We start from the raw sequence: 16,149 nt of genomic DNA on the forward strand, positions 1-16,149 counted from the left end.
CTTCAATGATTAGTCAAGTAGAATCATACACTTCTTTTGACTTTGTAATTGAGAAGCAAGTACACGATGCTTTCTAGTGAACCAAACATTGAAAGAGGAATTTCCTCCAGATAAAATTTGTTATGCAGATTTTTTAATGGAAGGCTTTCTATCAGTGGATATAATCAATAACTACCTATACGCTCTGGAATTCTGTTATTTAGTTAGCTGCACAGCCATTTTATTCTGCAGCATATTGTCAGTTGGGACTCTCTAGTACATAGTAAACTGACTAACTAATATGTTTTGTTTTTCCAGTCTGTCTTTGAATAACCACAGAGAATAAAGCTTTTCACCTATTTCACAGAAATAGACAACTATCGGATAAGTTGGACCACAGATGGATTTGAAGCATAAGCCACAACTCAGCCAGACACTCACTTGTGAATAGCAGCTTGCAAAAGTGCCATACAACCATCAATGTTGTTTACCTGAGGTATACTTCAGCGTCAGCACATATCATCTCCGATTCACCTTCGCCCTATTCAAAACCAGAGATTTTCATGGTAAAGGCCAATGTCACTTGAATTTCAAAATTATCAATGGCTCCACGTCTTCTAACAGCTTTAAGAACTGAAATAAATACAGAAAAGTAACAAATAAAAAGGGTTAGTAAGTTGATAATATGTAGAGCAACACACAGAATGTTGGTCAGGCAGCATCTATGGAGAGAAGTGGACCCTTCATTTTGATACAGTACGTGGAACCATATTTGGGACAAGACTGTGGTTACTGACCTGCTCATCAGTGATGAATAGCTGTATGATTTAGGTTCATGTGAGTACATCACCTTCTGGGTTTTTGAATGAAAAGTTATTCTCTAACATACAAAATGAGTATACACTTCGAGGAGAAGACTACAGTAACAAGAGTGGTGAGACAAGATTTGATTTCTGAGAAGTAAACATTGCTTTAGTGCTGTCGTAACTTTGGAAGTATCCAAGAGGGCAAAAAGGAAAAAATAAAAAGACCTGGAGACACTATTTTGCCCACATTAGTCAGAAGTATTTTTGGTACTGGCGGTAGGGGAGTCAGTATTGAGTGTCTGGCCTATCTCTGACTAATTTGACCCATATGCAGGTGACTTGCTGAATGATATACCTGTCCCTTCTACCATCCAATTCTTCCATTTACTTTTTGTGAAAATTCTGAGCATTCTGTTGATTTGTTGCATTGTAAGTACTTTTCTGTGCACAAATAGAACATGAGGCATCATATTCCCAGCAATAAGCATTTCTGATCAAAATGAAAGATGCCTAAATGAATCAAAGGCAAAGAGAATAAATAATTACTAATTATTTATTATCTTCCCCTTGCTGGTCCTAAGTGATCAGTGCCACTTCAGCACTAAATGCTCCTGATACCTCTATAGCTCATGACAACTTTAAGTTCTCTGGGCACCACAACTACTAAAATTCAATAACCAAATTAACCCAGGGTTGTGGACTTTAGGAAAGGAAAGTCAGGAGAACACATACCAATTCTCATCAAGTTGCCAAGCATGGAAAGGCTGAGCAGCTTCAAGTTCCTGGGTGTAAAGATCTCCAAACATCTATTTTGCCCAGCTATATTTCAACGTTCAAAGTAAAATTTATTAACCGAGTACCTACGTACAACCCTGAGATTCTTTTGCTGTGTGCATACTTAGCTAATCTATAGACGAGGACCTGAAAACAGAATCTGTAACCTGTAAGCATCAGGAACTGTAAATTATAAACAAACTGAGTGTATACAGAAAATAAGTAAATAGCATTAAATAATAAGCATGAAAAACAAGATGAAAGAGTAAAAATGAGTGTGGTTATCCCCTTTTGATAAGAGTCTAATGATTAAGGGCTGGTAATTGTTCTTGAATCTGGTGATGCAAGTCCTGAGGCTGCCATACCTTCTACCTGATGGCAGCAGCGAGAAGAGAGCATGGCCTGGATGATGAGGATTTTCATTGTGGATGCTGTTTTTCTACGGCGACGTGTCATATAGATGTGTTCAATGGTTAGGATGGTTTTACCTGTGATGTACAGGGCCGAATCCACTACCTTTTGTAGGGTTTTCCGTTGAAGGATTTTGATGACACGCCAAATCTCCATAGACTCCTGAGGAAGTAGAGACGCTGTTGTGCTTTCTTCTCAATTATATTTATATGATTTGTTCAGGGCAGGCCCTCCAAGATAGTGACACCCAGGAATTTAAAGTTACTGACCCTCCCCACATCTGATCCTTCGATGATTACTGGTTTGTAACCCTCTGGTTTTCCACTCCTGAAGTCTACTATCAGTTCCTTGATCTTATGGACATTGAGTGAGAGGTTGTTGTTATTATACCACTCAGTCAAATTTTCAGTCTCCCTTCTCCATGCTGATACACCACCACTTTTGATACAGGCTATAACAGTGGTGTCATCAGCAAACTTGAATGTGGTGTTGGAGCTGTCATAGGCGTAAAGCGAGTACAGCGGGGGCTAAAAACACATTACTGCAGAGCTCCTGTGCTGATTGAAATTGTGGAGGTAATGTTTTTTCCCCAATCCAAATTGACTGGAATCTGCACGTGAGGAAATCCAGGATCCAATGGCACAAGAGGTATTGAACCCAGGTCACGGAGCTTACTGATTAGTTTTGAGGGGATGATGGTGTTAAATGCCAAGTTGTAATCAATAAAGAGCATCCTGCCGTATGCATCTTCGCTATCCAGGTGTTCCAGAGCTGTGTGAAGAGTCAACGAGGTAGCATCTGCTGTAGATCTGTTGCTTTGGTAGGTGAATTGGAGGAGATCCAAGTGGCCACTCAGGCAGCAGCTGATATGCTTCAACACCAGCCTCTCAAAACACTTCCTCACTATGGGTATAAGTGCCACTGGGCAATAGTCAATTAGACAAGTTACCACACTTTTTTTGTGCGCCAGTACGATTGAAGCCTGCTTGAAGCAAATGGGTGCCACAAACTGCCAGAGCGAAAGGCTGAAGATATCTATGAATACACCAGCCAGATGGTTGGCACAGGTCTTCAGTACTCGGACTGATACTCAATAGATAATAGACAGTAGGTGCAGGAGTAGGCCATTCGGCCCTTCTAGCCCTTCTACTCCATCCAGACCGGATGTTTTCCTTGGATTCACTACCCTTGTAGGCAGCCCACATGTCATATTCAGATACTGAGACCAAAGAATCATCAGGAGATATGTGGGTGTACGATGGTTCTGGTCTGGTGATCATAGTGAGCTTAGAAGGCTTTGAGCTCATCTGGAAGCGGAGCTCATCTGGAACCGAAGCTCTGCTGTCCCCTATGTCGCAAGATTCATTAGGAGTTTAAGAAGTTTTGATATGTCACCAACTTTCTATGGATGTATTCTGACTGACTATCTGGTATGGAGGTGCCAATGCACAGGATCAGAATAAGCTGCAGAGAGTTGTAAACTCAGCCAGCTCCATCATGGGCACTGGCATCCTCATTTTTGAGGGCATCTGCTTCAAAAACACAGCAACCATCATTAAAGAATCTCACCACCCAGACATGTCCTCTTCTCATTACTCCCTTCAGAAAGGAAGTACACAAGCCTGAACACACACTCAATGTTTTCGGAACAGTTTCTTTCCCTCTGCCATCAGACTGCTGAATGGTCCATGAACCCATAACCAGTTTGCTCTTTCTTTGCACTACTTATTTATATTTTTTATTCTTCTTATTGTAACTTATAGTAATTTTTTATTAATTGCATTGTACTGCTGCCACAAAACAACTTTCATGACAGATCAGTGATAATAAGCCTAATTCAGATTCTGATTCTGAGAATCCTGTTCTCTCCCTCTACTGGCCGTCTTCTGCAATTGGACTTACACTGTAGCTCCAGCAGAGGAAATTTGGGCCCCAGATGTTACCAATAGTTGACAGGTTTTGCTGTGTACTCAGTCTGCAATTAATTAAATTGAAGAGAATTAGACTATTAAATATTATTGATTTCTGATGTGAGCATCAATATTTATTGTAACTAAATAGATTATGCATGTGTTTTCCACATAAAAGATAAATACTTCAGATGTTGAGCATTAAGAAGATCACATCCAGCCCAGATAGAGTACCTGGCCAAGTACTAAAGAGCTGCACTAATCAACTGGCTAGTGTCTTCACTGAGATCTTTGAACTCTCACTTTGGCATTTTGCGGTACCCACCTGCTTCAAGCAGGCTTCCATTATACCCGTGCCCAAGAAGAGCATGGTGACCTGCCACATTGACCATCGCCCAGCAGCACTTACATTCACAGTGATGAATTGCTTTTAGAGGCTGGTGATGAAACATATCAACTGCTATCAGAGATGCCTCTTCTATCCACTTTTGCCTAATGGCACGACAGGTCCACAGCAGATTCCATTTCATTGGCTCTTCACTCAGCCCTGGAACATCTGGGCAGTGAAGGTGCATACATCAGAATGCTCTTTATCAACTACAACTCGGCATTCAATACTATCATCCCCTCAAAGCTAATAAATACTCCTTTAAGACCTTGGCCTCAATACCTCCTTGTGCAATTGGATCTGAATCTCCTCACTTGCAGCTCCCAGTCAGTTAAGTTTGGCCATCAACAATCCCATCAGCACAGGGGCACTACAAGGCTGTATGTATAGTCCTCTGCTTGACTCGCTATACACTTACGACTATGTGGCTAAGCACAGCTCAAGTTTGCTGATGTAGGCCAAATCAAAGGTGGTGATGTATCAACATATAGAAAGGAGGTTGAAAATCTGGCTGAGTGGTATCATAACAACAACTTCTTACTCAATGTCAGCAAGACCAAGGAGTTGATTATAGACTTCAGAAGGAAACCAGAGCTCCATAAGACAATTCTCATTGGAGGATCAGAGGTGGAGAGGGTTAGCGTTGTTAAATTCCTAGATGTTCATATTTCAGAGGACCAACAGTATCCTGGGCCCAGCACATAAGTGCAATTACAAAGAAAGCATGGCACTGCCTCTACTTCCTTTGGAGTCTGCGGAGATTCAGCATGACATCTAACATTTTGACAAACTTCTATAGATGTGTAGTGGAGAGTATGCTGACCGGCTGCATCACAGCCTGGCATAAAAACACCAATACCCTTAAACAGAAAATCCTTCAAAAATTAATGGATAGAGCCATTGCATCACAGGTAAAGCACACTCTGCCATTGTACACATCTACATGAAATGCTATCACAGGAAAGCAGCACCATCATCAGGGACCCCCACCACCCAGGACATGCTCTCTTTATGCTGCTACCACCAGGAAGAAGGTCACACTACCATGTTCAGGAACAGTTATTGCCCCTCAACCATCAGGCTCCTGAACCAAAGAGGATAACTTCATTCAACTTCACTTGCCCTGTCATTAAAACGTTTGCAACTATGCACTCATTTTCAAGAATTCTTCATCTCATGTTCTTGATGTCTATTGTTTATTTATTTATTATTGTTCTTTCTTCTTTTTGTATTTGCACAGTTTGTTGTCTTCTGCTCTCTGGTTGAACACTCTAGATTCTGTTATGGTTATTAATCTATAGATTTGTTGAGTCTGGTACAAGAAAATGAATCTTAGGGATATATATGGTGACATATATCTACTTTGATAATAAATTTACCTTAAACTTTGAACTTTGAATATTCATCTGAATTAAGTCCAGCATTGGTTACAAACAAGCCAACCAAGTTTTTATAGCTTTGTTGGACAGGGAGAGTTGCAAGTTACAGGAGGCTTCCCTGTGCAAGAACAAGCTTACCCTATGTGCCTAGTTTTTTTGGATTTTCTCTCCATTTAGAAAATAGTCAAAACTTCCATTTATTCTACCAAAGTGTATGACCATATAATTTCCAACACTATATTCCATCTGCCACTTCTTTGCTCATTCTCCTGATCTATCTACTGTAAGTCCTTTTGTAACTTCAGATCTACCTACCCCTCCACCTATATTCATATCATTTGCAAACTTTGCAACAAAGCAATCAATTCCATCATCCAAGTTGTTGACATATGGTGTATTCTTGTGATTTGTCCCTCAGTCCCCACATCCATAAACTAATTATGTCCAAATTGTTCAAAAATAATTTAAGTTATACTTGAATTCTTGCTTCTTCTCAACTACCAGTGCATAAGGAAAGGTGTCAAAACGTTTCTACTTGTGAGAAAATCTTGATGAAAGAATATGGTTACAAGATAGCAGAAGTTGATCCAAAAAAAGGTGCATAGGAACTTTTCACAGCTGGTTGTGAATCTCAAGAATTCTCCATCCCAGAGCAGAGTAGAGGCTAAATTATTGCAATACTTGAATGGGGCAGCCACTGTTTCTTTTAATTTTACAGCTGTTTGTTTGTCATTTAGATGTCATTCTAAATTACTCAAGATGTTATTTTAAATTTAGTCATTGTGTTTTTAGTCATTGAATTGCCAGTAAGTTGTTTTGCACTGAATGGAGTAGCATTGCAATCTCATTGTCCTCAGCAATGACAACAAAGCTCTAACTAACTAACATTTAAGGAGGAAACAGATAAAGTTTTGAAAGACTAGGGAATTGAGGGTATGGGACAGAAGAGGAGAAGAGGACTAGAATAAATAAGCCATGATGAGCCGGGCTGATTTTAGGGTTGTGTGGCTCACTCATGTTCCTATAATATGTTTCTTTTTGGGTTTATTTCATAGTGACTAAATTTGAGTGCAGAAACAGTTCTAGAGAAGAAAAACACTGAACTGAGCCATCTAACAGTTTTTTTTTCAAGATGGTGGTGACCGTGAACTGATTAAGTTCACAGTTTCTGAATGTTGAACCCTTATTAAAATACATTGATGAAGCATATTAAAACAAACTAATGCATGGTCTATCTGTATCCCATATCCTTACCCATGTTAAAACAATTTATGGAGAGGAGAGAAAATGATATGCAGAAGGGGATGCCAGAATTGTTAAGGTTATGAGTGAAAGGACGCATTGGTAAGCAAAGAACGTGGAACTGGCGTTGCGCGGCAAATTCCTCCAAACAATCCCAACACAAACCAAACCAAATGAAATGTTGCAAAGATTCTCTCATGTAATGTTGTATTTAATCCAATATATTCTATATAGTAATTTTTGATAGAGTAAAGAATCCATAACATAATATATAATGTGCTGGATTAGACAATATGAAGTCAATGGGCCTTGGTCTTCTATTGTCTAGTAACTCTATTGTTCCTATTATTTCACACTAATGGGATAAGAAAGGTATTTAAGTATAGTTTTGCCCACTATAGCCATCATGCTGTTCTGAAGTAGTGGAGAAGTTACTGGAGGGAATTCTGAGTGACAGGATCTACCAGCATTTGGAGAGGTAGAGTCTCGTTAGTAGGAGTCATCATGGCTTTGCATGTGGGAAGTGGTTCTCGATAAACTTTTTATTTTCTTGACAAAGTAACCACCACAATAGGGCAATGGATATTATCTATTCAGAATCAGAATCAGGTGTATTATCACCGGCACGTGGTGTGAAATGTGTTAACTTAGCAGCAGCAGTTCAATACAATACTAATGTAGCAGAGAGAAAATAATAATAATAATAATAATAAATAAAATAAAACAAGAATAATAAATAAACAAGTAAATCAATTACATATATTGAATAGATTTTTTAAAATGTGCAAAAACAGAAATACTGTATATTAAAGAAAAAGTGAGGTAGTGTCCAAAGCTTCAATGTCCATTTAGGAATCAGATGGCAGAGGGTAAGAAGCTGTTCCTGAATCGCTGAGTGTGTGCCTTCAGGCTTCTGTATCTCCTGCCTGATGGTAACAGTGAGAAAAGGGCATGCCCTGGGTGCTGGAGGTCCTTAATAATGGACGCTGCCTTTCTGAGACACCACTCCCTAAAAATGTCCTGGGTAATTTGTAGGCTAGTGCCCAAGATGGAGCTGACTAGATTTACACCTTCTGCAGCTCTTTTCGGTCCTGTGCATAGCCCTCCATACCAGACAGTGATGCAGCCTGTCAGAATGCTCTCCACAGTACAACTATAGAAGCTTTTGAGTGTATTTGTTGACATGCCAAATCTCTTCAAACTCCTGATAAAGTATAGCCGCTGACTTGCTTTCTTTATAACTATATCGATATGTTTGGACCAGGTTAGATCCACAGAGATTTTGACAGCCAGGAACTTGAAGCTGCTCACTCTCTCCATTTCTGACCCCTCTATGAGAATTGGTAGGTGTCCCTTCATCTTACCCTTCCTGAAGTCCACAATCAGCTCTTTCGTCTTACTGACATTGAGGACCAGGTTGTTGCTGTGGCACCACTCCACTAGTCGGCATATCTCACTCCTGTACGCCCACTTGTCACCACCTGAGATACTACCAACAATGGTTGTATCATCGGCAAATTTATAGATGGTATTTGAGCTATGCCTAGTCACACAGTCATGTGTATATAGATAGTAGAGCAGTGGGCTAAACATACATCCCTGAAGTGCGCCAATATTGATCATCAGCAAGGAGGATTTGTTATCAGACTATTCAGACTTTAGCAAGGCTTTCAACAAGCTCCATATGGTAAGTTGGTTTGCAAGATTTGGTCCCATAGAATCCAGGGAGAGGTAGCTCGGTGGTAGGAAACAGAGGTGGTGTTCGAAGGCCACTTGTCAGAATGGAGACAAATGACTAGTGGTATGTCACAAGATTTAGTGCTTGGACCCTTGTTCTTCATCTTCATATGAATGACTGGGATGCAAATGCACTAGGCTTGATCAGTTTGCAGATGACACAAAATTAGGAGGTACTGATGAAAGATAATAAGGTCATCATAGATTACTAGGAAATTAGTTCGGTAAATGCAGATAAGTGTGAGGTAATTCACTTTGGAAAGTCAAACGTGCGTGGATATAAACAGTAGGGCACTGGAGAATGTAATGAAACAGAGACTTGGAAATATAAGTGCATGGTTTGTTGAAAGTGGCATCACAGGTAGGCGGGGTGGTGAAAAAATTCATTTAGCACACTGGCCTTCATCAGTCAGAAAGTGAGTATAGCAGTTGGGACATTATGTTGCAGTTATATCAGTCATTGGTGAGGCCACAACTGTATAATTTTAGTCACCCTTTTATAAGACTGGGAAGAGTGCAGTAAAGATTTACAAGAATAGAGGGCCTGATTTATAGGGAGAGGTTGGCCAGCCTAGGACTTCATTCCTTGGAATATAGAAGAAGGAGGGGTGATTTTACAGAAATGTTTAAAATTATGAGAGACATAGATAAGTAGATGGTAACAGTCATTTCTCCAGGATGGGGGAGACCATAACTAGGGTGCATAGATTTGGGGCAAGAGGGGAAAATTTTTATAAGATTTCTGTGGCATCTTTTTCATTCAGAGGATGGTGAATGTGGACCAAACTGCCGGAGAAAGTAGTTGGGACAAGTACCATAATATCATTTAAGAAATACTTGGATGGGTACATAGAGGAATGAGGCTTAGAGGGATGTAGCCAAGTACAGGAAAATGGAGCTAGCTGGGTGGTCACCATATTTGGCATGGACTCATTGGGCCAAAGGTCCACTATCTGTGCTGTATTGCTCTATGTCTCTCTGACCTTAACACTATGAAAGCTAGCATTTAAGTTCTTTCTTTTTCATAATATGAATTCACAAGTAACTTGGTGCTTTCAACAATAAAACAAAAACCTAAACCTGCACCATTTTTGCTGTTAAGGACATCTTGTGTTAATTTCTGATGGACAACTCCAACAAAAGTAATTGATAGAGGGAAGAGTGAAAACTCTGTCTGGATAAAGGGTCTTGACTTCCATTTCTCTCCACAGATGCTGCCTGACAAGGATTTTGTCATTTTGTTTGTTGCTCCAGAGTCCAACACCTACAGTCTCTTGTGTCTGCACAGGAACTTGGGTTCTTCGCAGGCCCACAATGGAAACTGTTGGCATGCCATGAAATTACCCTTCTGTATGCCTTTTGGAACATAAAATCTAATCTCCCAGTCCCCATCATTGGGCAGGGCCATGTCAATATCACTACTGAACTGATGACACTTCACTTTATGTTTAAGTGTCATCAACATTTGATCTTAGTTCAACAAGTGAACACTGTCATGTGAAGAGTAACGAAAAATGTTTAATTGATCTGTCCTCTGATCAAAATATAAAACTAGAATTTTGAACATAACCAAAATAGGTCAAAGAAACCTTCTTAAGCCATATTGGTGAATAAAGAGTCATTGGTTTATTGCCCATTGGGATTTTTAATATGAGGTGACAATACAGGGTAGACTGAGATACAAGAATTGTCTACAGTTAGTGAGGATCATCGAATGTAGACAAATATTGGAAAATAATGCTAATATCAAAAAGAAAATTATTTTCCTTCTAGCTCCTAATGCACCCTACAAAAGGCTTGTCTAACAATTTGAACTAATATTATATTATATAGAAGGCTGATAGGTGCCAGGTGAAAAACCAGTAAGGGGAAAGATCAAGGGGTGGGGGAGGGGACCTACCAGCCTTCTCCTTTCCTCCCTCCCCCACCTTCTTTATAGGGCCCCTGCCTCCTCCCTCTTCAGTCCTGACGAAGGGTCTCGGCCTGAAACGTTGACTGTTCGTTTCCGTGGATGCTGCCCGACCTGCTGAGTTCCTCCAGCGTGTTATGCATGCTGCTTTGACCCCAGCATCAGCAGAGTATTTTGTGTTTCTGTTGATACTCTGATTCCCTGTCCTCCAACTATTTATCACTGTTCAGCATGTTAATCTATCCTCTCTAATGCCTACCAATCATCCAAAACTATCCTTGATTTCCCTCTTCTGAGCATCCACCCCTCTGCACGTTTCAAAAGTTCACTACCTTAATGCACAATTATCTATTAGTATAAAACCCCAACTCTCCTCTCATCACTCCACCAGCCATCTTGATCCCTGCATTAGAATAAGAATCAGCCAGCAGAGATTCGATGTCAAACGCATGCATTTCCTGGTCATTTGTATCTGATGCTTTTATCCTCAGGCTCAACAGAGAATGCAATAAGGAATGATAGGACTATGGGGAGTGGGAAGTTACTGCAAGGAGGGTCATGATCAAAACAGTTATAATCATTTTGTTGCAATGCCCGTTTAGCAATATCTTCTGGCTGCACTGGAATTTCTAAATTAAGCTCAGTATATTTAGTGAGAGACAATAAAATTCGATAGATAAAAATTTAATTTTCATTCTCTCCAAGTGTATCAGAATACACAGAAAGGTTTATTTTCCCATCAGCATCACAAGCCTGACTCCTAAGCAAGTATCACCTTCAAAAATGTATTCGTAAGTTTGAAGTTTGTCCCACATTGTCTGGGCTAATTCTTGAGTGCAGTGTTGAGAGAGAGTTGTACGACTGATTTGTCATTACATTAAATTAAACACCCTCACACCTTGTCAGTTTGACAAAGGTGAGCTAATGTATATTCTTAGAGGGGCGGGGCTTCCTCTCAATCTTGCCCTGGCCAATATTGATCCATCTGCCTCCTCCAAATCAAATTAGCTGATTATTTTCTCATCAATATTTGCCAAGATAAATCTTGTGCAAATTTGTCTATCTAGTTTCCTACATTATAATAGTAATTGTAATCAAAAATACTTTATCTAATGTAAAGTGGTTTGTGCCCTATGAGATCATTATATAAATGCAGGTCTCTTTTTTGCTTTTTTCTTGGGTATCAACAAATTGATCAAGGGTAAAGGGTTGTGTTCAGTCTTTATCCAGGATATTACTGCCCCCTTATTTGTGGTTGTAAAAGCCATCCACAGATATGGTGAGTAACCTTCTCTGCACTTTTTTTTTCCAAAATCAGCTCATCTTTTTGCTCTAAAATCTCATTCTTTAAATATTTTCAATATTTCCACTATTAAAAATCATTTGTGTTCTATTAAATAACCAAATTCCCTTGCAATTGAATGAATAACAAAATTTACTGTGGTTAGACCATTGAAAAATACCTGACATAATCTCTCAATTTACAGCAAATAACTAAAATATTCATAAGCAGTGTATTTTGGACAAAAAGAACAGGGAATGAAAGCAGTGAGTATAAGCAAGATATAATTCACTTGTTAAGTAGTAAAATGAATCTCATTGATTCATTTACAATGCATATAAAGACCCATTTTATTTTAAATCTGACCATATCTGAGTGAAATGCACATAGCTTTCCAATAGAAGAACTTTAAAAAGCACAAGCATACTTTTTGACTATTATGGTTCTACACTTATTGAAATCTTTTGAACTGCATATGATACTTCATATTTATTTTTACACAGTATATCTTTTAATTAAAATATGTACCACAGATTGTAAAGCAGTACTTCAAATTCCTAAAATGTATTCTTCAGCCCAGTGTATTTAAAACTCTTGTACATAATTTTTAGCACATATTCTCTTTACTGTTACACTTTATTTTGCACTCTGTTATTGCTTTACCATATACTACTCAGTGCTGATTTGTAATAAACTGATTTGCATAGTTCCCTGAAGGTGGAGTCTCATGTAGATAGGGTGGTGAAGAAGGCTTTTGGAACGCTGGCCTTTATAAATCAGAGCATTGAGTACAGAAGTTGGGATGTAATGTTAAAATTGTACAAGGCATTGGTAAGGCCAAATTTGGAATATTGTGTACAGTTCTGGTCACCGAATTATAGGAAAGATATCAATAAATTAGAGAGAGTGCAGAGACGATTTACTAGGATGTTACCAGGGTTTCAGCACTTAAGTTACAGAGAAAGGTTGAACAAGTTAGGTCTCTATTCATTGGAGCGTAGAAGGTTGAGGGGGGATTTGATCGAGGTATTTAAAATGTTGAGAGGGATAGATAGAGTTGACGTGAATAGGCTGTTTCCATTGAGAGTAGGGGAGATTCAAACGAGAGGACATGATTTGAGAGTTAGGGGGCAAAAGTTTAAGGGAAACACGAGGGGGTATTTCTTTACTCAGAGAGTGATAGCTGTGTGGAATGAGCTTCCTGTAGAAGTAGTAGAGGCCAGATCAGTTGTGTCATTTAAGGTAAAATTGGATAGGTATATGGATAGGAAAGGAGTGGAGGGTTATGGGCTGAGTGCGGGTAGGTGGGACTAGGTGAGATTAAGAGTTCGGCACGGACTAGGAGGGCCGGAATGGCCTGTTTCCGTGCTGTGATTGTTATATGGTTATATGGTTATGGACAGTATGCAAAACAAGTTTTTCACTGAATCTAAGTACATGTGGCAATAATAAAACAATTTACTAATTTAGGTACACAGAGAACATACACAAATTGACCTACCAAATCCCTGTGGGGTGGTACTAAAGCAGCAAAAGTTTAAAATGTGATCATCAAGATACTTTGGTCAGAATACACAAGGTTTTTGTCCATTTGTTGCTGTCTTCTAGTTGATAGAATGCTCAATAAAAACTTTTTCCAGATCTTACCATTGTTCCATGCCAATAGAAATAAATAATTTTTTTGTTTTAGCTTACACATGCTGAAAAAATGTTCAAAGTAAAGTCTGCATAAATGCTTGAAATGGTTTTACATGTTATATACAGATTTAAGTCATGTTCACTTTGACTATTTTGCCATTCAAATCTCCCACTAAAACTGATGAGATTAAATTTAATGTCCGCATCAGAGCTCTTACCCTACTGTGGTTCACAATTTGATAGCTTCATTTAAACATCAAAGATGTTTCAGTGAGCTTTACTGTTTCCTCTGAATAAGCTGTGCATCACTGCCTTATTTTAAAACAGCATTCTGAAGTGAGGGCACATTGAGGGCAGAATGTAGCTCATATCTAGGCACTGCGTTACCAGAAAATGGTGGTATGTTGGAATATACCACATATATATGGTATTTAAAATCTATTTGAATTTAAATTCAAAGTCTATTGAATTTACAATCTATTCCATGGACTACAAGAAAATTGCAGACCTTGTAGCTAGAACTACTTAATGGACATTTTATATTCCTTCTGCTATAAATCTAATAAAATCACTTCGAAAGTAACCATATCTAATTCAGGATTATTGCCTTCACACTAAACTGCAAAAATATTTTTGGGGCCAAGAAAATGAACATGTCTGTTACTTGTTTTTTTATCTACCACAAAAAAATCACCCGTAGATAATTTTTAAATGAAATACTGTTTTCACCATCTTACTACATTTAAGGGTCCAGTGTCCCAGTGAATTCTAATATACCTGCTTCTATTAACAATTATTTTAACATAAAATTAATTTTTGAAGATAATTTCTGTCACTGTTTCTGGACTATCCAAATTTGCATTGGGCTTCAAATAATCTCATGTTTTTCTATCCTTATTCCTTTTAGATTCCTTTCTATCTCGTTTGTGCAGAATGGCTTTCTGTGAGGTTGTTTGGTTTCTGCCTTCTGCTCGATAAATTGCTAGATGATCCAGACTGATTATCCACCTGACTTTCATTTCCTTGCAGTAGAAAAATATCCAGCTTTCAATTGCCATCCTTAATAGCTCAGGTATTTTCCCTTTATCGTTGTGGAATAAAATCAACCTGTGCCTTTGTACTGCCTGACGAGATGTTAAGTGTCTCTTTACTGCCTGACAAGACCTGAAGTGAGTTTATTTCTTAACCTGTAATTAACTACACCAAATAAATTGGGGCAAATAGAAAAGCAAAATGAAAATATATTACTTACAATAAAATATTTATAATTCTAACTTAATAAACGTGTCCAAGATTCCGATAGGTTTTGATAAAATAGAGAAGTTGTGTTTGTTATTAATGGTACTAGAGAACAAAAATACAGCAGAAAGTGAATAACAATATATTTGCAAAGCTTGAATTTGCTCTCTACAAGATTGGTATAAAGGAGATGATCAGTGATTTGAAAAAGAAATTGTAGATATAAACTTGCAGTTTCATATAAACTGACTGAAATTCTTTACAGAATGTGAGAATGCTCTCAAAAGACACGTAATGAACCAATTACTTTTCTGCAATTAAATATCTCAGCAATGGAAATTTCTTTCAGTTATTTCATTGAAGTAGCGCCTGAAGTTTTACTTCAATATTATTAGTGAATCACTTCCACCCGTTGTCATTGGTAATAAATACACAAGCATTTTTATAGACACATTGATTACTGCCTGAAATAAGGTTTGGGTTTTATGGACTACGGTTTATGTTACATACGTAATTACAACTGCAAGTGACCTCTGATACATCCAGTTGAAACTGTGTAGTCCAAAGTGTGATGATTCCTGTTAGGGTCACATTTCAGCTTTAGATCAAGTTTCAGCTAGTGCTTTGAACTTGATCTTAGAAAGGTTTTGCTGTAATACAGTAACATAGCTTTTTTCATGATGTTGATATATGCATACCTGACACTTACATGCCCAGTAACTGTTCAGGGTATGGGGAAAGGTTGGTTATTTACATCGCAATCACAAGGATTACATCTATCAACATTAACTATGGTATTGCTATGCAAAGGACTAACAATCAATTGGGACTCTTGGGATCCTTGAACAGTCTGAAAATTTTTAACAGGATTAAAGTGATTCAGTTAAATTCCAAGAGAAAAGAGAATATTCCCAGTCATGACTATTTCTTTCCAAATATGGAACTTTAAGGTAAAGTCATTTCATTGAACTTAATTTCTTGTTGACACAGGCCACAAAGTTACAAATGATCTAACACACTACTATACCAAGCAAAAATACAAAAGGTAAAATAACATACTTGGTGATTGCCTAAATTAGAAGTTAAACATTTTGAACAGGCTAATATGGAGCTATGTTTGCATTTGTTCAAGAAAGCTGTTTCTCTTGAGTGAAGCAAGTAGGTATCAGGCCTGTTGTACTCAAGGTTACCTTGTTATGTCTTAAATAGCTCATACCACAAACATCCAGTCAACATACTTTAATTCACTTATCCTCTGCTCTTGATTATTTACTCTGTTCCTCAAACTTCTTACTAGTAAGAAGTTATTCTTACTTCTATTTACTCTGGACTCAAGTTCACGCTTTTAAAAAATAATTTTACAAGTCCATTTTGCCTAATGTCATCAGTTTTTTTTATTTAATCGTTCTTGTCTTTAACAGATATTTCCTTTTACTCTTCCCTCCCTAACCATCC

This window comes from Hemitrygon akajei, chromosome 21, assembly GCF_048418815.1.
Source record: "Hemitrygon akajei chromosome 21, sHemAka1.3, whole genome shotgun sequence".
Taxonomy (NCBI): domain Eukaryota; kingdom Metazoa; phylum Chordata; class Chondrichthyes; order Myliobatiformes; family Dasyatidae; genus Hemitrygon; species Hemitrygon akajei.